General features: G+C 42.0%; 1 protein-coding gene across 7 annotated transcripts in view; it reads right to left on the bottom strand.

Annotated features, from left to right (window-relative positions):
• The window catches only part of SYTL5 (synaptotagmin like 5), a 212,506-nt gene extending 191,491 nt beyond the window's left edge, over positions 1 to 21,015 (bottom strand). For 4 of the 7 annotated variants that reach the window (XM_019747829.3, XM_088794825.1, XM_088794826.1 and 1 more), the window contains exon 1: positions 20,684 to 21,014. The gene's annotated coding sequence lies outside the window, so the exon portion shown is untranslated. Of the gene's footprint in view, positions 1 to 20,683 lie in introns of all 7 variants that reach the window. The other 3 variants (XM_088794824.1, XM_088794827.1, XM_088794828.1) reach the window with 3 other exon arrangements.
• Positions 21,016 to 25,984: the final 4,969 nt, after the last annotated feature.

The raw sequence follows: 25,984 nt of genomic DNA, 5'->3' as shown, positions 1-25,984 counted from the left end.
GCTAGAAATGTCCTGTGGTGGAGTTGGCAGTTATCCTGGCCGAGTAACATCCAAACCAGGCTCTCTGGCCCTCCCAGGGATGCTGGAAATTACCTGTATCAGTTATTCATGGACACAATAATGCTGCATAACAAACCCAAAATTTCAGCGAAATACAAAATAAGCATTTATTTAGTTCATGAGTCTGCAGGGTTAGGCAGGCAGGGCTGGGCTTGCTTGAGTATGTGGGGTCAGCTGGCTGTGAGCCAATCCAGAATAGCTTCAGCTGGAATTACTGGAATGACGTGGCTCTGTTTCACAGGTGTCATATCCTCCAGCAGGCTTGCCTTGGCATGTTCTCTTGCAAATGACACGGGAGCAGGAACAAAATATAAACGTGCAAAATGCTTTTCAGGTCTCTCCATGCAGCACATCTACCAACATTTCATTGGTCAAAGCAAGTCTCATGGTCAACCTCAGAATCAAGGGACACAGAAATATTCTCCTTTATTAAGGAAAACTGCCATGTCATGTGTCCAAAAGGCATGGGCAAAGGTAGGGAAAATTGGGCCCAGAAACAACCTACCACCTGATACCTCCAAATAAACCCTTCTGCTTAAACTAAGCAGAAAGGGTTTGGTTGTTTTCAACTAAGAAACTTGACTGATATAGCCACACTGCTTGAGAATCAAGGGTTAAAATGCACAGATGTGGCAAAACTCCACCAGAAGAAAACCTTGGAAAAATGAATTGTCGGGTGGCCGGTTGGCTCAGATGGTTAGACCGCAGTGCTCATAACACCAACATCACCAGTTTGATTCCCACATGGGCCAGTAAGCTGGGCCCTCCATAACTAGAGTGAAAACAACAGCTTGACTTGGAGCTGAGCTGCCGGTGGGCAGACAATTGGCTTAGTTGGTTAGAGAACAGCACTCATAACACCCAGGTCGCCGGTTCAATTCCCACATGGGCGAGTGCGCTGTGCCCTCCACAACTAGACTGAAAAAAATAAACAACAAAAAACGACTTGACTTGGAGCTGATGAGTCCTGGAAAAACACACTGTTCCCCAACAAAAATTTTAAAAAGAAAAATGAATTGTTTTCCAAGTAAATATAGTGATTAAGAATTCTATGACTGACCTAACCACCTTTGGTCTGCTCCTGCCCTCCCCTTTATTATTTATCTTTCATTACCCTGTTGTCCCTCTCTGAAACCTTTTCTTTAGAGTCTAAAGAAAAACGATAGGCATATGCTAATGTATGCATTGAAATTTTCTGGAAAATTATCAGTAACAGTTAAGAAGGGATGCCTCTAAAGAGGGATCCAAGGGTGTAGGGTGGAAAGTAGTTCTAATTTTCACTCTGTGCTCTTTGATGGTTGAGTTTTTTACCATGTTACTGAATTCTTTTGGTTAAAAATTAAACCAAATTTTGACAAAAACAATTGAAATATAGACAGATAAATAGTGAAACAAAATCCACATGTAACCATTGGTTTTACTCTTTTTAGTGCTTAGAAACTTTGGGCCAGCCATAGTTTGATATAGAAATTCATGCCACTGGCCATAAATAAGATTGGGACTATTTGATTAAAAATTTATTTCCATGAGTTCACACTGATATAAATTATTGCGTAAAAAAGTAAATAGGAGAGACAATTCTTCTGTGCAGAACTCCAAATAATTTACATAGATATTCCACCCTCAAGAAGATGGAACATAACTTCCCATATCTTAAATGCAGGCTGCACATAGTGACTTCCTTCCAAAGAGGACAGTATGTAAAAGGGGGAAATTAGTAAGTTTGCAGTGGAGAAACCTGACAAACACCAGCTCAGCCTGGTAATCAAGGTCAACATCAACAGTGGCAAGAAATGTGGACAGTATGTACACTTGATATGATGTGGTGAGAATGGCACTTCACCTTTGCAGTCTTCATCCGCAAAACATATAACCTCAGTCAAGTCATGAGATAAAACACCAGACAAATCCCAATTGAGAGACATTCTATAAAAACATCTAACCAGTACTCCTCAAAACTATCAAAATCATCATAAATCAGGACAAGTCTGAGAAACTTTCACAGTCAAGAGGAGGCTGAGAAAACATGATGACAAAATATAATGTGGTATCCTGGATGGGATTGTGAAACAGAAAAAGGATATTAGGGAAAAATGAATGATATCTGAATAAAGTATGGACTTTAGTTAATGATAACACATCGATATTGGTTCATTAACTGTAACAAATGTACCATAGTGGAATTTCAGTGTAGATGTATGGGAACCCTCTTTACTGTCTTCACAATTTTTCTGTAAGTTAAAACTGTTTGAAAAAATAAAATTTATTAAAATTTATTAATTCTAGAAAAATAGTTAAAATAATAAATCCATCAACAACTCACTTAATCAGTAGGTATTCTGGGGGCTACAAATGACACTAAGTACTTAATCTATCTCATACAAACAGAAATTTCAAACTGGAGCCAGGTGTTTGTGTAGCTCAGAGAACTGACATTAAAAGGTCTACAGTGAAAATGGCAGAGTAGGTAAATGCTGTGCTTGTATCCTCTGACTTCAACAAAAATACAACTATAGAACAACCATCATTGAGAATAACCTGAAGTCTAGCTGAACAGACGTCCTGTAACTAAGGACATACAGAAGAAACCACTCAAGACTGGTGGGGGGGCAGAAAGGCAGAGCGGGCAGGTCCCACACAGGTGTGTGACCATTAAAAATCAGGAGGGATATCTTGGCTGTGGAGGTGCCCCCCAGAGGAGCAAGGGGTCCCAGCCACACACCAGGCTCCCCAGCCCAGTGTCAGAGAGAGAAGTCCCCATGATTTCTGGTTGTGAAAACCAGCAGAGATTGTGACTGAGGGAAGCTGCACTCTCAGGTGCTCCTCTTAAAGGGACCGCGCATGGACTTACTCACTGATGGACTCACTCACTCTGAGCTCCAGCCGTGGGGCAGCATCTTGAAAAGTGTCAGGGACATACAGAGAGAAGCTGAGTTATCTGGCTTCATGGCAAGGACTGGAGAAACAGCTTTCTCCCAGACAGAAGTGCTGGCAAAAGCCATCATATCTTTGTTGAGCCCTCCCCTCTCCTGGCCTGCAGACGCAGGCAGGCAGCCAACATATCTCAGTCTCCATCAATGTGGCTAACACCTTCACCCTGAACTAGTGATTCTGAGACCCCAACCCCCCCAACTTCCAGCACACCCAAGCAGCTTCCAGTGCACTTTCCAAACAAACCACCTGCCTTGGCTCATGCTGCAGAATTTCCCAAAGTCTCTCCCAGGTTCACAAAATCCAAAGAAGCAACATCTGACTTCAGCATGTGCGGTATCACAGACTGAGTAGCCCTATGCCTGGCACTAACGACAGCCAGCCTTGGTTTGCAGCTTGGCCTCTCAAGGCACCCCCAAGCACAGGACAGGCTGCGACCACCTGTGGATTGCTTTGTGGGTCATGCCAGGTGGCCCCAGGCAGGGCACAGGGTGCAGCTGAACTTGGCCTTCAGCAAGTCCCCTCCCAAGAGACGCCGGGGCTGGCACACCCAATGGACAGCTTCAGACCATGCCACAGAAACACCCAGCTGCACCTGCAGACAACACACGCAAAGGGCAAACTGGGCAGGCACCAGAACCCTGCTAAAGAGAATCCGGCTCTATAGGGTCAGCCCCTTCATAACAGCTCCCCAACTGTAGTTACAGGCAGTCCTCACAACCAATGAGCCTGAGGGTCAATCCCTCCCACTGACATGCAAACAGCAACCAAGGGTCAACTGCAACAAGAGCACACACGACCAACACAGGGACACAGCTCAAGCACCAGGCTCTGGTGACCAAGGAGCCTGCACCACTGGGCCCACAGGACACCTATTACATAAGGTCACTCTACTAAGACCAGGAGATATAGCAGCCCTACCTAATACATAGAAACAAACACAGGGAGGCAGCCAAAATGGGGAGACAAAGAAACATGTTCCAAACAAAAGAACAGAACAAAACTCCAGAAAAAGAACTAAACAAAATGGAGACAAGCCATCTACCAGATGCAGAGCTCAAAACACTGGCTATGAAGATGCTCAGTGATCTCAGGGAGAACTTCATGAAAGAGATAGGAGGCGGGGACAGGTGGCTCAGTTGGTTAGAGCGTGAGCTCTAGGCAACGGGGCTGCTGGTTCGATTCCCAAATGGGCCAGTGAGCTGCGCCCTCCACAACTAGAATGAAGTCAATGAGCTGCTGATCAGCTCCCGGTGGCCAGATGGCTCAGTTGGTTGGAGTGTGGGCTCTCGACAACAAGATTGCGGGTTCAACTCCTCGACTCCTGTAAGGGATGGTGGGCTGCGCCCCCTGCAACTAGCAATGGCAACTGGACCTGGAGCTGAGCTGCGCCCTCCACAACTAAGACTGAAAGGACAACAACTTGACTTGGAGAAAAGTCCTGGAAGTACACACTGTTCCCCAATAAAGTCCTGTTCCCCTTCCCCAATAATAAATAAAAAGAGATAGGAAACATAAAAATGGAGATAGAAAACATAAAAAAGAACCAGTCAGAAATAAAGAACACAATAACTGAAATGAAGAACACATTGATTATCAGCTGATTTCTCAACAGAAACTCTGCAGGCCCAAAGGGATTCACATAAAATATTATTTCTCTGGAATGGCCATAAGATTATCAGCTGATTTCTCAACAGAAACTTTATAGGCCCAAAGGGATTCACATAAAATATTCAAAGTGATGAAAAGCAAGGATCTATAACCAAAACTACTCTACCCAGCAGGCTATCATTTAAAATCAAAGGACAGATAAAGAGCTTCCCAGACAAGAAAATCCTAAAGGAGTTCGTCACCACCAAACCAGGATTACAAGGAATCTTAGAGGGACTTCTTTAAGATGAAAAAATAAAACATAGAATAAAATGGCAATAACTACATACTTATCAACAACAAGTTTCCGGGGCAGCCAGATGGCTCAGTTGGTTAGAGCACAAGCTATGAACAACAGGGTTGCCGGTTAGATTCCCGCCATGGGATGGTGGGCTGCGTTCCCTGCAACTAAAGCTTGAAAACGGCGACTAGACTTGGAGCTGAGCTGTGCCCTCCACAACCAGATTGTAGACAACGAGCTGCGACTGAGCTGATGGAGGGGTGGCCGGATGGCTCAGTTGGTTAGAGCACAAGCTCTCAACAACAAGGTTGCTGGTTCAATTCCCGCCATGGGATGGTGGGCTGTGCCCCCTGCAACTAAAGACTGAAAATGACAACTGGACTTGGAGCTGAGCTGCGCCCTCCACAACTAGACTGAAGGACAATGACTTGGAGCTGATGGGCCCTGGAGAAACGCACTGTTCCTCAACATTCCCCAATAAATTTTTTTATAAAAAGAAGAAGAAAAAGAAAGTACTCTTTAGAAGCCAATGTTGGCCTATAAAAAAAAAATTTTTTTTTAATTAGTTTCCATTTAAATGGGTTAAATGCTCGAATCGAAAGGGTGGCTGAATGGATAAGAACACAAGACCCTTAGAGAGGGTCTTGCTTACAAGAGACTCACTTCAGATTGAAAGACACAGACTGAAAGTAAAGGGATAAAAAAGGATAGTTCATGAAAATGGAAACAAACAAAAAAGTTGGGATAGCAATACTTATACTAGGCAAAGTAGACTTTAAAACAAAGGCTGTAACAAGAGACAAATTAAGGCCTAAGCAATCCCACTTTTGGTTATGTATCTGAAGAATCCCAAAATACTACTTCGAGGGATCATGTACATCAATATGTTCATTGCAGCATTATTTACAATAGCCAAGATATGAAGGCAACCTGGGTAGCCCTGAATGGATGAATGGATAAAGAAGAGGTCCAACAATTAAGTTCACAGACTCATCCTAGAAAAAGTGCTACATATCTCACTGCTGAATATCACTATGGTCACCTTTGAAGTACTCCCCTTGGGAAGCTATGCATGGATGTCAGTGCCTGGTCCACCCTTCAACGCAATTCTGGAACTCTTTTTCTGGAATGGCCATCAGAGCTGTCGTCATAGTATCCTTGACGTCCTGCATGTTATCAAAATGTCTTCCTCTCAACATTTCCTTTCTCTTTGGGTTAAGAAAGAAGTCACTGGGGGCTAGATCAGGTGAGTAGGGAGGGTGTTCCAATACAGTTATTTGTTTACTGGCTACAAACTCCCTCACAGACAGTGCCGTGTGAGTTGGTGCACTGTTGTGATGCAAGAACCATGAATTGTTGGTGAAAAGTTCAGGTCGTCTAACTTTTTCACACAGCCTTTTCAGCACTTCCAAATAGTAAACTTGGTTAACTGTTTGTCCAGTTGGTACAAATTCATAATGAATAATCCTTCTGATATAAAAAAAGGTTAGTAACATCGTTGCAACAAGTTCACGAACGTAATGGTCAGACCTCGTATATACAATGGAATATCACTGAGCCACAAAAAAACAATGAAACCTTGCCATCTGCAACAACATGGATGGACCTAGAGAGTATCGTACTGAGTGTAGTAAGTTACACAGAGAAAGACAAATGTCATATGATTTCATGTATAAGTGGAATCTAAAGAACAGAATAAATAAACGAAATATAAACAAACTCATAGATACAGAGAACATTTTGATGGTTGCCAGATGGGAGGGGAGTTGTAGGTAGGTGTAAAAGGGGAAGGGATTAAGAAGTACAAATTGGTTGTTACCCAGCAGTCATGGGGATGTAGGGTATAGCATAAGGAATACAGTCAACAATATTGTAATAATTATGTATGGTGTCAGATGGGTACTAGGTTTGTTGGGGTGATAGAGGGGAGGGGGTATGGAAGGCTAGGTAAAAAGGTGAGAGGATTAAGAAGCACAAATTGGTAGTTACAAAATAGTCATGGGGATGTAAAGTAAAGCATAGGAAATATAGTCAATAATATAGTCATAACTATGTATAGTGCCAGGTGGGTACTAGACCAGTCAGGGGATCACTTCTTAAATTATATAAATGTCTAATTGCTATGCTGCACACCTGAAATTAATATAATATTGTGTGTCAACTGTAATTGAAAAATTATAAAGGTTGAGAAAAAGGTGCAGGGAAATAAGAGGTCCAAATTTCCAGATATAAACAAATAAATCATGGGGATGTAATGTACAGCGTAGGGAATATAGTCAATAGTACTGTGATAGCGTGGTACAGTGTCAGATGGTTGCTGGACTTACTATGGTGATCACTTCTTTACGTATATAAATGTTGAACAACTGTGGTATACACCTGAATCTAATATAATATTATATGTTGGCTGTATTTTAATAGAAATCTTAAAAAATTAAACCAAAAAAGAAAACAACTGTTCAAACATTTGCTAGTATACAAATGTTTGCAGCAGCATTCACAGTAACCAAAAGGTGGGAACAAACCAAGTGTCCATTACTAGATGAATGGATAAACAGAATGTGGACTATCCACACAATGGAACAATGAGGATGAACATTACCCTAAATGAAGAAGCCAAAAGTAAGGTCACATGTTGTACAATTCTACTTATATGAAATGTCCAGAATAGCTATCTCTATAAGCACACTGGTGGTTGCCAAGGGCTTAGGGGGAGAGGAGAGGAAGGGAGTGATGCTAAATGGCTAAGGGATTTCCTTTTGGAGTGATGAAAATGTTTTGGAACTAGGTAGAGTTAGTAACAGTTGCACAACATTGTAACTATACTAAATGCCAGTGAATCGTTCACATTAAAATAGTTAATTTTATGTTATGTGAATTTGATCTCAATAAAATAAACAAACAAAAATGTCAGTGGTAAGAGTAAAATGAACAAAAGCTATAAAGCTAGTGGATACTAAATGAAGTTTTCTTGATTCATGAAATGGAGTTGAAACCTTGACCCCTTTCCACATAAAAAATCCCAAAAAGCTTATCACTCACAACTTTCATGATAATTTTGATGGCTTTTTTATGGGCTTTCATGAATCACAATAAAAAAAACCTTGGACCTTAAAAAAAGTCTAGGTGTGGCCGGCCAGTTAGCTCAGTTGGTTAGAGCGTGGTGCTCTTAACAACAAGGTTGCGGGTTCCATCCCTGCATGGGCCACTGTGAGCTGTGCCCTCCACAACTGGATCGAAACAACTACTCGACTTGAAGCTGATGGGTCCTGGAAAAACACACTTTTAAAAAAAAAAGTCTATAACTCACTAATGAGCCCATTTGAAAGGAGCTGTGGGATGAATAAAGAACTATCTACACAATAATTGTACAATACAAGCTACGCTACACACTTGAGCAGCCTTTTAATTTAGGAGGCAGTCGGGAAAATGCTTCTTTTTCCTTATGTTCTAAGACTGGGTTATCTTTGAGAATAAGTGTTTTTACTGGAGAGGTAGGAGGGGTGAATGTGTTCTGCTCACTACAACTTACCACAGTGGAGAGGCCTCAAAGAAGAGACTCAGGAAGCCAAAGCCCACGCTGCGTTGTTATGTGGGAGTCATTAGAGAGTTATCTGAAGGTGAACGGCTCTTAGGGGAGAAAACAGAATAGAGAAGGGAGACTGATAAATACAAAAGTAAGACCTACTCCTCTGAGGAGGCAAGATTTCCTGAAGGAAGTATAGAGACTTGTCTATAGGGCATTGAAGAGTAAGGTCCTCTCAAAGAGGTCTATGAGGTAAAAATGGGAATTGCAATGTCCTAGCCCCACCCCACACACACGCCTGCATCCCATGAAGTATGAGAAATAAGTGCTTTTCTTATGGACTGTAGTTTAGATAACATTGGGTATTCATTTTAAAATTATTTCCTTCATCTGTTGTAATTTCTTTGTTTTGCTTAGGGCAAGCTTCTGGAGGTGGGGGTCTATGGACCCCAAGTGTATATGGATAGAATTTAAAGGGTCCATGAACTTGGATGGGAAAAACAATACATTCTTATGTTTACTAATCTATAACTGAAATTTAGCACTTCCTTCAAATATGAATGTAGGCAACAAACTGCAATAGTATTTTAGCATCTGTGACTTTGTCACCAATAGAAATCATAGGTAGTTTTTCATATCACGTTACAGTTACTGCAGATATTGTGAAATATCCTTGATGCTCATTTCTACTTTAAAATTTGGGTGGTCATTAGACCCACCACTAAATCTTGTTGTTTAAATGGCAAATAGACATATGAAAAAATGCTCAACATCACTAATCATCAGAGAAATGCAAATCAAAACCACAATGAGATATCACCTCACCCCAGTCAGAATGGCTATCATCAACAAGACACATAGTAACAAGTGTTGGAGAGGCTGTGGAGAAAAAGGAACCCTCATACACTGTTGGTGGGAATGCAGACTGGTGCAGCCCTTATGGAAGGCAGTGTGGAGGTTCCTCAAAAAATTACGAATAGAATTACCGTATGACCCAGCAATCCCTCTCCTGGGTATCTACCCAAAACATCTGAAAACATTTATCCATAAAGATACGTGTGCTCCAATGTTCATTATATCTTTGTTTACGGTGGCCAAGACATGGAAACAACCAAAATGTCCTTCGATAGATGAATGGATAAAGAAGTTGTGGTATATATACACAATGGAATACTATTCGGCAGTAAGAAAAGATGATATAGGAACATTTGTGACAACATGGATGGATCTTGAGAGTATGATGCTACGCGAAATAAGTCAGACAGAAAAAGCAGAGAACCATATGGTTTCACTGATATGTGGTACATAAACCAACAACAACAAAAGAACAAGACCAACAAATGAGAAACAACAACTCATAGACAGAGACAATAGTTTAGTGGTTACCAGAGGGTAAGGGGGGAGGGGGGTGGGAGATGAGGGTAAGGGGGATCAAATATATGGTGATGGAAGGAGAACTGACTCTGGGTGGTGAACACACAATGGGATTTATAGATGATGTAATACAGAATTGTACACCTGAAATCTATGTAACTTCACTAACAATTGTCACCCCAATAAATTTTTTAAAAATCTTGTTGTTTAATAAGTTAATAAAGAAGTACATATATTACCATATCACAAATTTGTTTTCTTAAATATTCTGATAATTGTATTTCAATATAACTTGCTTCCTTTGTAATCCAGTGTGTTTGATTGTATGTATTTAAACCACTATTCTGATAAGGAGGTCATAGGCTTCATCAAAGGGTCTGTGGCACAAAAGTATTTTAAAGGTTATAAACCTTGGCCTAGAGTTTAAAATCTGGTAAAACTTTACAGCTTTGTGTGGTAGCATTGTCAAAGAAAGATAGGACTAGGTTTGAAACTATAAAGAGAAATGTCATGTTAATAGCTTCACTACTCCCTACCATTCTACTACCTCCCAATGTGTGTGTGTGCAAGCTCAGGCACAAACACTTACAGGCAAAGAGCATAGAAACAAGAGGGACTATAGCCCATGAGGGCTGCGCTGAGACTAGCAGTAAAATGGCAGCTGGATGGTGCATAGCAGAGAGAAGTGAGAAGCCTCAGGACATACAGGAACCACAGGAGGGTGGACGGACACTGTAGCAGAGAGGACACAGCAAACTGTTCTTTTCTAAATATACTGAGGACATGACCCTTAAGAGTCATAAGGAAAACTGAACCTTGTACACTGCCATTCTAATTGATTACAATACACTTGGAAACGCAAAGGGAAAAAATACATCACATGATGAAAATACGTCACATTGACTCTGAGAGCCATTAGTTCAGAATGAGGGCTAGAGTAGGCTTTCACCGAAGCCATGTTTTATTAGGACAGCATCTTTATTGATGGTGGTTCCATCTTTTAAAAATTGTTATATAGTATCTGATATTACATATACAAAAGAACCTATATTGCATTTAAATAAATTATAAAGAATAACAATAGATGAGCCTCAATGACCCCATCACCCAATTCAAGACCTAGAACGTTACCAGTGCTAGGGCATCTGTTGTTATCTTCCTACCTTATCCCATCCCTGTCTCCCCATCAGAGGAAAGCACTAGCCTGAATCCTGGATTTTCCTTGCTTTATAGTTTATCACGTACGTATGATTCCTTAGTGTACTGTTTAGTATTGTTTGGTTCAGGGCTTAGAAAAATTATGCCCAACTGCATGAAGTCTTTGGTGACTTAGTTTTTCACTCAATATTTTGTTTCTAATATGCATCTATGTTCTTGCATATAACAGCAGTTAATTAATCTTATTTTATTGTGAAATAATAAATATCAGTGTCTTTAGTTTCTCTATTTTCACATCAATGAACAATTAGGTTATTCCAGTATTTTTGTATTATGAACCATGTTGCAAAGGACACCTCTAAGGAGAGTTGCTGGTCCACATGCAGAATAATTTCTCTAAGGGTTATATCTAGAGATAAAACTGCTAGGTCATAGGGTATGTGAATGTTCAATTTCACAGGATAGTGCCACGTTTTCTTTTCCAAAATGTTTTTCCCAAATTTGTACTCCCATCAACAAGGTATATCAATTCTTACTGATCCTCGTCCACACCAATACTTGATATGACCAGATTTCCTAAAGTACTGTCATCTTTGTACACTACAAATAGTAAAGTGCTTCACTATATAAGGGGTATAAAGTGTCAGCAAGTGCCAAAGTTTTACCAATACAGCTTAATTCAAGGTTTTTCAATGTCTTAAACTGAGTTCTCCCTTAAACACAGAGCCTGGGAACAGGGTTTGTGTGCAAGCAGTTTTTTTCTTTTTCTATTCTTTTGTGTGTGTGTGTGTGTGTGTGTGTGTGTGTGTGTGCAGAGGTGGGGAGGATTAATTCCAGGGAATACAATTAACGAATTGAGGAAAGGGACTAGGAAAAGAAGAAAAATCAATAAATCAATACAGAGTATTTTTCAGGTTGGCCACAACTTTAGGCAACTGGGGCTGAATCATGCTTAGACCCTCTGAGAACCTCTCAGGAGGAAACAATACTAAAATGCAGTTCAGAATTATGTGGCCAAGGATGGAAAAGAGGAACCTGTATCCCTGGCTCCCACCCCACATTAGTCAAGGATGGACTCTTGGGCCTTTAACTCTCTCACATTCCATAATACACATGTGTGGGTGCCAGGAGGTTCCAGGAGGTTCCAACAGGCTTCTGTGTTGAAACATCAAAGAAGTCGTGGGGTGGAAAGTGAAATATTCAATGCGAGGTTATGGCAAGGTACTATCCAGTTATACCCACCTGAAACTGGTTACTGGATCAATGACTTGACTAAAAGGTGGGTGAAAGGATGTACAGTGATGCATAAGATGTGCCCAAAACACATAGCCAGTAAGTGGCAGAGTTAGAACTCAAGTACACATCTATCACAGTTCAAATATTAGGCACTTGGCACATAGAGTGTAAACACTGTCCACTGGCTACCCAATAGCCATCCCTACCTTTCTTCTCTTCTAAGACAACACTAATATGTTCAGGAAGCAGTAAAGATCTCTGGAATGAAAGTGGCACAGTGGCTCTATGGTGTCATCACAGACCCAAATCCCTTCTTCTACCTTTCTGTTCTAACAACTTCAATGCTGCTGTACATCCAAGAGGTCACTCCATAGTCCAAGGGCATCAGGCCTCCATTCCAGGCTAGCAGCTTGAGGAACCAGGAGGTACAAAAGGGCCTTCCTTCCAGCCAAGTCAACTCTCGAAGCAGGCTTTCTAGAAGTCCCGTACAATACAATTATCTTTCACTGGCAGAACTCAGTCATAGGATATGTGGGGACAGAGTCCCAGAGAGCAGTTTCCAGGCTCTCAGCCTCACGTGGAAAGGTGCTGGCTCGGATAGTAGATGGTCATCAGCTGTGGCTAATTGGCCGTCAGCTGTAACCAGTCAGCCAATTAGCCCGATAGAACTGCCGCGGCTGCGTTGGTGAGTCAGTGAGTCGGGTGATTGGCAGGCAGAGAAGCGGACAGCAGGTTGCAGGTCGTGTGACTCCAGCCTCCAGTGAGACTATAGTGGTATGACTCCCCTACCTATGGCTCCTTTCTGGCTTAGCCATATCCTGTGTTCTTATGTGGGGAGCGGGACTAGAGACCCCGCAGGTCACCTCGCATGACAAATGGCGCAGTGAGCAGGGTCTCCCACATGACAGATCACACCTGGATGTAAGAGATGCTGGGTAACAGACTGTTCACTGGATGAATCGCCACCCAAATAAAACTGAATTCTGTCACTAAAGGGAAAAGGTGAAAAAAGATACTGGGTGGCAACTAGAAGTCTCTGCCCAAGTAGCCATTTGGGAGCAAGTTTTTAATCTATACCTCAGTCTTCCTATCTGTAAAATGGAGATAAAAGTACTACCTCACAAAGTTGTTATGAGAACTAAATGAGATCATGTAAATAAAACTGCACAGTGCCTGGTATGCAGAAAATGATTAATAAATGCTAGCTAACATCAATTCACTTTGGTGACTCATCATCACCAGGCCTAGCATTGAGCAGTACAACCTCAGATAACTGATCTTATCAGTGGCTCTGCATTTATTAGGCTTGAAGGTGCTGGATGCTGACTCACATTCACAACACTCTTAAGTGTTTAGGGCCAGAGTAGTAGCTTAGCCATTGACAATGAGAAATATAACTTCTGGGCAGACCAGACAGCTTGACCAGGCTGTTCTCTCCCAGAAGGCAATGAACATGGGAAATCATAAGGCTGATTGCTGAGCATGAAATCAGGAGAAACAGAATTCGTTACACAATTCAAATGTTTAATGGAATTGGGCTGTAACAGCCTGTCGCATCCATCTCTACAACTGAGCTTGTCTAATGTGGTGGGTCATATGATCAGGCCGGAAACGTGACAGGTAACCTGTCCCCTGGGCAGTGCTGGAAGGTGCAGTACCAATTGCTGGAAAGTTCACTAGGAACGTGGAACATGTACGAAAACTTTGAGGGTAAACACTTATGGCATTGGCAAATCCATTCTGAATAGAGGTCCTATATACCTAGCATAACTTTGGAAAAGTCCTCAGTGAGGGTAATACTTAAGCAGGACCCATTCTTTTGATAACAGCCCCAGAGAAAATGGGGCAGCAAGAAATCTGCTTTTATCTTTGTTTAAAAGATTTACTGGATTACAGGTTGAATCCATTTTTAAGTTTAAAACGGAAAAATTTCAGTTGTTTCATATAGACACAATAGAGAACATTAATAAAAATTAAAAACATAAAATGTTTTAAATTGAGCAAATAGAAAGATATAACATAATAATGTACATATACACGTGTGTGTATAAAATCTCAATTGTGACTTAATATACAAGGATAATTTTTTATCCTCCAGGCTGACCATATACCTTTTGTTGACATAGTTATTCTCTAAACAGGGTACAATAAAAAGTAGAAAAATCATATGGTATAAAGGAAAACATGTTAAGCTTCGGCATCAAAGTTGCTTTTGAGTCTTGACTTCATCTCTCATAAATACTGTGATCTGAACAAGTTACTTAATGTCTCTCAACTTTCTTTTTTCCTCCATGACAGATTGCAAAAAATGGCCCCTATTCTTCACCCCTCAGTGCATCCATGCCTTTTGCCATATAACTTTATAGGGCCCTCCCACTCTGACTTGGTATGACCATGTGGCTTGCTTTGGACAAAAGAATAAGGTGGAAGTGATGATATGACAGTCATGACTCTAGGCCTTTGTTCTCTTTTACATCCTCTGATACTGCAGAACATGACTTGGTTTGCCTGCTGCTGGGTGAGAAACATGTGAAACAGAGCCTACGCATACCAGTTACTCTATGGCTCACCTAGATCGGTCGATATCCAGGTTAACACCAAAATATGTGAGCAATCCCAGCCAAGATCAGCAAGACATTCTAGCCAACCCCTAGCTGACCCTAGATACATGAATAATAAATGCGTACTGTCATATGCTGAGACTCTGTGGCTGGTAGTTATGCAGCATTATTATGGCAATAGATAGCTGACACACCTGGTATATTATAGGTTTGTTACAAGGATTAAATGAGGTACTTACTAGAGTAGTGACCAGCACACCACAGTCAAACAAAAAAAAATCTATTATTATTTTTGATAGATTTATATTTTATAAAATACAAATCAATTCTTAAGATTATACCCAGTTCACTAGCTTAAAGTTTTGGATTATTCTAAACCATTTGGTTTCACATTTACAGGCCGTCTCTTGTTTTACTCCCATGAGTAATAACATCCACAGAATGTGAATTTTACTAATTTAACTCAAATAGCAGGCCAACTATTTTCCTATCTCCAGTTATTTTGGAGTGAATATTATTTGATGTAGCTCACTGTTGGTCTCAAACAGAAATAAAAACATGATTAATTTAATGTGTTTTGAGATATTTGAGATTGTACAATCTTGATAAGTTAATCCTTCAAAAACAATTCACATATGGGAAGCAAGCAACTAGTCTCTTAAAATTGTCTTTCAGCTCATATAAGAACAAGCTGCAATTTAACTGCGATTGTAGAAGAAACATGAATAGAGACAAATGGGCTGACGTGTAGGCTCCACATTCATTCACATCAATTTGTGTAAGAGAGTAAAAGAGATCTCAACGCAGCTTTCTCCCATTTCCTCATCCTTTGTCCTGTGAGCAGAAAAATTAAGCTTGGCAACATGATCGGCAATTACTATAGCAAACAGTGCAAATAAACTTCACATACAATGGTATATGTAATGCACTAGACTCACCCAACACCAGTGTCAAAATGTCAGAGATGCGGTTCACAAAGTACTGTCCCTAGACCAATAGCTTCACTATCACCCGGGGACTTGTTAGAAATGCGAATTCTTGGGCCCTATTCCAAATCCACTGAATCAGACATTCTGAGGCCAGGACCCAACAATTTATTTTTACCGAGCTTTCCAGGTGATTCTAATGCCTGCTAGAGCTTCAGGACCACTGGTCTAAACAGAACCGTGCTACTTAAATTATTATCTATGGATTGGCAGCACTCACGTTACCTGGAGTTTGTTAGAACTATGGAATCTCACGCCCCATCCAGACTTACTGAACGGGGAATCTGAATTACAAAAAGATATTCAGGTGACTTGGATGCACATTAAAGTTTGAGAAGTGCTGTACTTGTCCAGTGGTTTCTGGTATGGGCTGAATTGTGTCCCCTCCCCAATTCATATGTTGAAATTCTAACCCCAAGTACCTCAGAATTTGACTATACTTGGCGATAGGGCATTTATAGTGGTAATTAAGGCAAAGTTATTAAGGCAAAGTCATATGGCTGGGCCCTAATCCATCACAGCTGCTGTCCTCATGAGACAAAACTACACAGTACACAGACATGCAGACAAAAGACCATGTGAAAACAGCGAGAAGGCAACCATGTACAAGCTAAGGAAAGAGCAGTCAGAATAAGCCAACCCTGCTGACACCTTGATCTTGGACTTCTAGCATCCAGAACTGTGAGAAAAATCAATTTCTGTTATTTAAGTCACCTAGTCTGTGGTACTTTGTTATGACAGCCTGAGCAAACTAATACAGTTCCCAAACTAAGGTGCATATTGGAATCGTCTGGGGAGTTTTAAAAATCCTGATACCTGGGTCCCATTCCCAGAGGTTCCTAGTTTAAGTAGTCTGGGCAATCAGCCCATACATATATGGATTTTTAAAAAGCTCTCCAGGTGATTTGAAAAGTGCAACACAGTTTGAGAACCACTGATCTCCCATCATTATGTCCCCAAATTTTGTGTAGTTTTCAGGACTCATACCAGGAAGGACTCAAGAAAGCTGGCAGTAATATATGCTCTCTTTGCTTCATGCATCGTGTGTGTGTGTGTGTGTGTGTGTGTGTGTGTACACACTAGGTATCATCTTGAACATTTTTTTGTAGTATGGTTTCCACAGTACAGGTATAGAGAAGGCCCCTAAAGAAAATCTGTTGACCTAAACTGTCAGTACCCACTACCTCTGCTTATGTTCTTGTCCCTCCTGTTAAGTTGCCCTCCAGGTTCCTCGGATCCAAATGAGAGACTCTAAGGTTGTGTAAACCGGCATAGGTGCCAAACCAGTAACGCGCTTTTTCTTGCTAAACCCTTTCACTAGTCCCTGTGTAGTTGTGAAGCTCCCAAACTCAATACAGGCAGACCTTGCTTTATTGAGCTTCACTTTACTGAGCTTCACAGATGTTGCCGTTTTTACAAATTGAAGGCAAAACCCTCCACCAGCAAAATGATTATGATTCACTTTATTGTGATACTCGCTTTACTGAGGTGGTTTGGAATTGAACCCACAATATCTCCAAGGTATTCCTGTAGTCTACTCACAGGATAACGACTTACTGAATGTGTATTCTGTTCCAGGAACTGGACGATTTGACCCATATTTAATATAATTGATATATACATTACTGTAAGGCTGGCACTGTATCTTCTATTTTGAGATTTCAAACTCTAGTGTAATTTGATTTAACATTGTAGTTTGGCTTGGGACTTTTCGAAAACTTTTTTTTTCTTTGCTGCCCTTCCCTCCGGCCAAACCTTAACAACTCTGTTTGCCATACATTTACTATGCATACCAGTTTCAATGGTTCTGTTTACTCCAGGCCTTATGCATACCAGGCTCAATGACCCTGGTTCCTCAAGGAAACCTCCAAGATCTTAACTTGAAAGAAGATTGTACATCTGCATTAGATCCACTCCTATCCCTGACACAAACCAGCCTCTGGGTAGTGCTTTTTTCCCCCAGGAACTGCCTGACCAACTTTCCTTTGTTCTGCCCTCTCCTTACAGGCGCTTAAAACCTTTGGCAGTATTAAGAGCCAGAAGGCAGTCTTTATGACAAGGTGTCCACTGTATTCCCTTAATGCTGGCATTTTGAAATAAACCTGCTTTTCTTTCCACCAATCTTGTCTCCAGATTTTTGGACTAGTGTACAAGCAGCCGGATCCTATTTGGCATGGTAATATTATGTATACATATATATATATATATATATACACACACACATATTACATATATGTATATATTATATATAATATATACATATATGTCACATATATGTGTGTATATATAATATATATGTGTGTGTATATATATCTATATATATCTATATATCTATCTATCTATATCTATATCTATATCTATATCTATATCTATATCTTTTTTTTTTTTACCTGCAGTCTCTAAAAGTCAACACACTCTACAAAAGTGATTTAGCACCCTTAAAATGCCACACACCTTGCAGGGGGACCCTGTTCTGAATGTGTTTTTGCTACATTAATATTTAATTTTACTTGGACCATTCATTAATAGTCACAGGTTAAAATAGAACCATTTTCACGACAGTCTAACAGACTTGCTGATTAGTTCCCCGAAGCCATCTCTGAGACCTCCTCCCTGGCCTCCTTTCTACAGTAGAAGCTAAAAAGCCAGAAACTCACTTTCCCACCCCACCCCCTTGCCACTAAGGACTGCGACATATGTGGCCCAGCTCTGGCCAATGAGATACAAGGGAGAGTCTGTTGAGGAACTTTGAGGAAAGGTATTTCTTCTCTGGTAAGAGAAAGTTACATAAGGAAAATTATTCTACACCTTTCAACCCCATTTCCTGCCTTTGAACATGGGATAAGAATGTAATGTCTAAGCTGTTCCAGTCATCTTGAAACCATGAGGGGAAAGCACTGACTCAGAACCCCGGCATTGCTGGGCCACTAAACCAACTTCAGTGCTCCTCTGCCGTCAGGCTTCTCTATTTAAAGCCACTTTTACTTGGCTTCTCTATTGCATGCACAAAAGAAGAAGAAGAAGAAAAAAAGTCACATTTAATATATATAGAGGGTGCCAAAAAAATATATACACACTTCAAAAAAGGAAAAAACTGTATTAAAATTACGCTAATGGTAACCACTTTGAGCATCTCTTGTAACTACAGAAGTCAAACGTGACTTGTATTCATCTTTTGTCATCAGTATATATTGAATATTACAATTTTAATACAGTTTTTTCCTTTCTTATAAGGTGTACACATTTTTTGGCACCCCCCTCTGTAGATATATTCCATATATGTCAAACTCTCATTTAGTTACAACACAGTGTACTCTGATACACATTGAGAGTCTTGTAATTAGGATTATCTTCCAGGAGTGAAGAAAAAGCATGCGCAGATGGTGTTCAAGAAATCTGGACTGCTGAATTCATTTATTCCTTCATTGAACAGACCCACGTTAGTAGGCTCCGGAGATACAAAAATAAGACATTACTTCTGCCTTTCAAGAAATTTTACTATCTTGAGCGAGACTGGTATGTAACCCAAGAATCACAAGACAGTAAGCGCGGAAATATGCAGTCGTGTTACCAGAGAGGTGGGAAACCTAACTCAGTTCGGGGTGCTCCCTGGAAAGAGCTTTGGAAAAGAGAATCATGGAAGCTTCCACACAACTCTAAAAAGTTATCCCTGTGATCAAACTGAACATGTCAGGTTTTATTAATTTTCTTCCCGGGGGGTGGGAGGAAGGTCTTTTCTATAATCACAGACTATAAACCAAATAACAATTCAGGAAAGAGCAATTTATGATAGGCGACTCAATCAACTGCCAGGAAAGCTTCCCCCACCCATCTTCCTCTCATCCACAAAGCGAGATAAAGACAAGGTCGGGAGGGGGAAGAGGGGGAGTAGTACTGCCCTACCATATCAGCAAGGATATTTGCCTAGAGCAAAAGAACTGTGCTGTAAATTAAGACCACCTGTTAACGCTGCAGCAAACCAAACAATACTGATGATAAAGCCATCAGTCGTCAACATTAGCCACAAATGCAGGCATTCTAGGAGGGTCTCTCCTCTGCTACTTATAAGCAAAAACGACAGCAATAATTAGTACCTCTTTAATAGTTACAGAAACACTTATGCTTAGTGGTAGACAAGGGGACTCATCCTCCTCACGTTGATTTTTCTAAAGGCAGTTAGTGGACGTGCACGCTACACACATGCACACACATGCACACACAAACTGGTAGAGGAAAGGGAAAACTAACATGTAGCTTTGTATTATTAAGTCCTTGTAAGAAACAGAATAGGTCCTGATTGATTTTCTTGCAAGGAAAATAATAGTTTTGGAAGCACCTCTGAAAATAAAGAAAATAAAACCAGCAGTAATCTATAATTTTCCTGAAATACATTAAAAATATCCAACAGAGTTCAAGGAATTATTTCAACATTATCATGACATTCACATGAATTGTGCCTCTAGAACATTTTGATTCAGTCAATGATGACGAGATTGATATACAGCTCTGGCATGTCCTGGTCTGAGGAGGGTTGGTCCAAGATCCCAACTCAGGCTACAGTAAAACATCTGCCACCTCGCCGAGAATGAGGACACCGCCCTGGCAAAGGGTTCCAGCCCAGCCCTCTAGCTCCCCCCAACCCCCAACCTCTAAGAATCACCCAGGAAGAAAGTGGGGGAGGAAGGAAACACACCAAACAAATCAAACATTCCTAGCCCCATAAACGCCGCATCCGGACATTTGAAGGTACCCGGGAAATTAAGAATACGGCCCCAGAGTTTGGCTTGTTTGGGGTCCGAGTATAGATTTGATATTCTCTGTTGCGTTTTTAAAATCTAACTTTCTGTCTCCAATGGAGAGAACCAGAGAGAGGAAGCAAAGGCAGGCAGAGACACAGATTGGGAGACCCTCCTCCCGCCGAATCACCCATGCACGAGGCATCCAAAGACGAGAAACTTACCCAGACGGAAAAGCGGTTGGTCTAGCCTCCGGAGGGAGTCAGTATTCGTGGGTGACTCGCTGAAGCTGGAGATGAAATGCGGACCCAGGCGGGAGGCGAAGTCCCGCTCCTAACCCAGGGGAGCGGAGTGACTCACGCGCTGGGCAACCGCCTCTCGCGCAGTGCGCCCCTCTCCCTCCCAGCCCCGCGCAGGTACAGGGCCGCGCGCTGGGAGGCGGTCTCCAGCCGCCCCTATCAACCCGGTTCTCTGCCCGACGCCCCCAGGCGGCGGCGCCAGAGCCCACCCAGCAAGAGCCGCACCAAGCACAGCCCGCCCCTCCAGACAACCGCCTGCGGCCGTAGGACCCGTGTCTTCGTCGTGGAGCTCTCCTGTCCTCTGTCCCCCGCCACCCCAGGACCCGCTGCCCCTGGGCTTCCCATTTGAGCTCAAAACACCTTCTGCATGCCATCTGGACAAGCATCGCCAAGGCCCTCCCTCAGGTTCTGCCAGCCTGCTCCAGGATGCACTGCCCCCCAACCCTGCCACCCTTGAACTCCCCCTTGTGGTGACGTCAGAACCCACCTAGCCCAGAAAGATCTCAGGTGTATCCTTTTCCATAGGTCTTCCCTCGCCTGGGACCCTTACCTTGCAGGGACTTCTTGCCCCCAGGGCTATCCATCTGACACACTTTCCACCTGCCAGCTGGATTTGGCAGTGCCCACACCCTCCCACAGTCGGTGTTTATGCCCAGGGTCGTCCTACTGCTCACCACAGCCAATGCACAAATTACTCCCACCTTCTTGGAGTAGAGGTGGCTATGAATCGCTCCCCTGAGATTCTCCAGGGTCCTGGGAAAGTGCAGCGGGAATGATGGGACCCTGGTACCAGGGGGCACCCTCTTATTCTGACTCTGGTTGGGAAGAGTAGCTGAGGCCCTACCCAAACTTTATTAGGAAAGTCAAGGCATCGTAGAGTGCCAGGACTTCTAGAAGAAGTAATACCCTATGTGGGAAGAGAGCCCCAGAGAGCAGTCTCCAGGCTCTCCGCCTCACATGGAAAGGTGCTGGCTCGGTAAGTAGATGGTCATCAGCTGTGATTAGTTAGCCATTAGCCACTGATAACTGCTGTGGCTAAGCTGGCAAGGGGCGGAGTGTGGATTGTGGATTGCAGAGAAGCGGATTACTAGCAAGTGAGATTGTTTGGCAGACACAAGTGGATGGCGGGTTGCGGATAGTGTGGCTCCTGCCTCCTGTGTCTCCAACCCAGCCACCAAAGAGACTATAGTGGTATGACTCCCCTATCTATGGCTCCATGGGTGTTCCTTTTTGGCCTCACCATGACCTGCGTTCTTATGTGGGGAGTGGGACCAGAGACCCCACATGACACCCTATCTCCAGCAAATAAGGATTGGGGATTCTGCCTTGGGGCCTGACATTTTTTCTGGTAGAGGTTATCTTGTTCTGCTGGGGGTGGGGACGGGACAGATATTATGAGATCCGGGTCCTGCCTCCATTGTATCAACTGGCAGGAAGAGCATGTACAATAAGAATCCCATTAGACTTAGCAAGAGTGAGAGATTATAGAGTTCAGAGAGAAAGAAACAAAAATGGGGAGAGAGTAGAGAATTTTCCCAACTTGAGGACAGTATTTCAGCTGCCATACTTCCTACAACTTGGGTAAGGAATGGAAGGTCACTGCCTATTCAGAAAAGTGGGCAATCTACCCCTAAAACACATCCCTCATCATCCCGTTGTTTTTTGACCTCCATTATAAACCTAGACCTCCCCCGGGATGGGCAGGGACTATGCCATTCATTTCAATGTCCCAATAACCCAGCACAAGTCCTGACACCCAGTAGCAAATTAATCTTAATTGAAAGCTGCAAGATCCAACATCCAGAGCCTTCCTACCCCTGCCTCCCACCTCCACCTCTAAACTTTCCATCTTTTCCCATCTGTTTTATTTTTCTTCCTTACTTATACCTACTTTCCTGAATAACATCACCCCTCAGTTTCTCTACCTCTATCCTCTAAGTCTATAAGGTCATGTTTCTTTTCCAACTTCTCTTTTTCTAAAGCCTCCCCTACTCTGCATTCTCTCTTGCTATCTTATTTTCAAGTTTAGTGTCAATTAAATGCTTTCGCTGCTTTTTTGTTTAAAGCTGTTAAATATTTGGATCAAAATCTTTACCTATCAAAAATCCTACATTCTGGGCCGGCCCGGTGGCTCAGGTGGTTAGCTCTGTGCTCCTAACTCTGAAGGCTGCCAGTTTGATTCCCACATGGGCCAGTGGGCTCTCAACCACAAGGTTGCCGGTTCAATTCCTCGACTCCCGCAAGGGATGGTGGGCTCCGCCCCCTGCAACTAAGATTGAACACGGCACCTTGAGCTGAGCTGCCTCCCGGATGGCTCAGTTGGTTGGAGTGCGTCCTCTCAACCACAAGGTTGCCGGTTCGACTCCCGCAAGGGATGGTGGGCTGTGCCCCCTACAACTAGTAAACAGCAACTGGACTTGGAGCTGAGCTGCGCCCTCCACAACTAAGACTGAAAGGACAACAACTTGAAGCTGAACGGCACCCTCCACAACTAAGAGTGAAAGGACAACAACTTGACTTGGAAAAAAATCCTGGAAGTACACACTGTTCCCCAGTAAAGTCCTGTACCCCTTAAAAAAATCCTACATTCCTCAGAGTGTGTGTGTGTCCATGTGTATGTATCCAAGACAATGTGTCTTTTCATGCAAGGTGATCATAAGTATTACTAGAATCATATCTTCATCCATTCGTTCAACTCACATTTACTGTGCACCTACGATGTACTGGGCATTGTGTTAGATACTGGGTTTATAGAGATGAATAAGGCAAAGTCACTACCATCAAGAATACACCAAAAGGTGGGGAAAGGAGAGGAACAGATTATAAACGAAGTCATGCAACAAGGTTGCTGCAGGGAAGTGTACAAAGTGCTGTGGGAATGAGAAGGGAGCTCACGGCCCTTCATGGAGGAGGTGGAGATGGTCATGAAACATTTCAACATAAAATAACTGAGTCTTAAACAAAGACAGAGTTTCCAGGAAAAGAATAATGGGAGAAATACTCAGAACATGAATAATTTACCTTAGATTCTTAATTTGTGTCTCTTTTCTCTTGTGATGGCATCATTCTTTAGGCAGATAGTGTCTAAGACAGCTCCAGAGTTAAGAGAGTTCTTCCTTGTAGCTCCAGCAAAGCACCAGGGATAAGCTCTGCTTAGATCATGTGTCTGTCCATCCCTGAAACAATCACCATGGCCAAGTAGATAGTATATTCTGATTGGCCATCCTGAGTCATGTGCCCATCCCTGTTTGTTTGGGGGTGGGGGGTGGGATTGATAGATTGATAGCCTTACCTGATGAGGAAGGTACAGTTCCTAAAGGAAAAGATGCTAGGGAAGACGTGGACAAAAGTAACCTGTCAACTATATGTGTGCAAGCTTTCCCTGAAAAATCTCCCATTTTGCAGAATAACACACTAAAAATAACAAGGCTTATAGAAAAAATAAAGTTAGGGGCAAATCACTCAAAACTTCTGTAACTTTATTAGCAGAGCATTAGCACAATATCTCAGGTGATAACTTGGACAGTTCAGACACACAGCTTGGTATGGCTAGAGGCTGTCTCAGGGGATATTAAAAATGCAAGAAACCAATAGAGAGGAAATTCTGGCTTGATAGAGCTGAGACGATGCAAATGAAAGTGAAGCTCTAAGACAGTGAGGCTACCATTAATGTGGGCAGAGGAGGAAGTGCAAGCTGTCAGGAGCAAAAACCATGCAAGGCTGGAGGTGTACCTCCTTGGAGAGGAAGCCCTGGGTGCAGACTCTCACTTTTAATTTTCTGAAAATAAAGCTAAAAAGGCTGCTGACTCTGCAGCAGCCAAATTGAGTCCTTTTTCCTCTCATGTTGAAGGTTATAATTATACTCCAACACAACTTCCACATTATGTTGACATCGTTCCCCTATTAGCATATAAGCTATTTTTTTAGAAAATGTGTTCTAACAGAAGAGATAGTGTATATTCATTACCTATCAAATATTTATCATGCACCTGTGATCAAATCCAGAATCACATTTTTAAATTCCAGTGGTTTGCTAATGACCCGCAGATTTGTATCTCTAGTCTGAATATTTCCTCTGAATTCAGACACTTATCTAGCAACCTGCTTAACATCCTCCCTTGATTGACTAATCTGAAACTTACCTTGTACAAAACCCAACTCTTGATATTTCCCCCAGATCTTCTCCTTCTAAGGTCTTCCCCATCTTGTTAAATGTCAACTCCATCCATATTGATGCACAAACTAAGAATCCTTAGATCATTTTTTTTATTTTTCTCTTTCTCTTACACTCTACATCCAATCTATTATGAAATACTGTCTATTCCACCTTCAGAACACATCTAGAATCTGACCACTTCTCACATCTGCACTGCTACCATCCACGTCCAGCCACCACCATCTCTGCTGTGTTATTACAAACAGCCCAACTGATATCCTTGCTTCTGCCTTTTGCCCCCTATAGTCCTTTCTCCCACAGTAGCTGAAATGACCCTTTAAAATACAATTCCAAACACATTATTTATTTGTTCAAAATACCCCATTGGCTCCCTGGCTCCCTCAGAGTAAAAACCTGATTCTTACAATGGTCACTAAGTCCCTGCATGGTCTAATCATTGCCATCTTTCTAAATCTATCCTCTTCCACTGTCTCCCTAGTTTACTCCACTGTATTCTTACTGGCCTTCCTGCTGTTCCTCCAACACACAAAGCTGGTGCACTGACTGCTTCCTCTGCTTACAACTCTCTTCTGCCAGGTACAATCAGGGCTCATTTAACAACTTTAGGTTTCTCTTCAAAAGTTGTCTATACTTTGAATCTTGAGGCCATTATGCTGAGTGAAATAAGTCAGAGAAAAAAATCCATATGATCTCACTTATATACGGAATCTAAAGAAAAAAAATAAACAAAGAAAACAAAAACAAACTCACAGACACAGAGAACATTTTGATGGTGGCCAGACGGGAGCGGGGTGGGGGGCTGGGTGAGAAAGGTGAAGGGATTAAGAAGTATAAATTGGTAGTTACAAAGTAGTCATGGAGATGTAAATTACAACATAAGGAATGTAGTCAATAATATGGAATAACTATTCATAGTGCCAGGTGGGTACTAGACTACTTAGAGGGATCGCTTCCTAAATGATATGGATGTCTAACCACTATGCTGTACACCTAAAAGTAATATAAAATAATATTGAATGTCAAAATAAAGTATAAAAAACCCAAAGTGG

This window comes from Rhinolophus sinicus, chromosome 18 (genome assembly GCF_057876585.1).
Source record: "Rhinolophus sinicus isolate RSI-liver-muscle chromosome 18, RSI-T2T, whole genome shotgun sequence".
In the NCBI taxonomy this organism is placed as follows: Eukaryota; Metazoa; Chordata; class Mammalia; order Chiroptera; family Rhinolophidae; genus Rhinolophus; species Rhinolophus sinicus.
The sequence above is the reverse complement of the archived record's forward strand: the minus strand, read 5'-3'. Positions and strand labels throughout refer to the sequence as shown.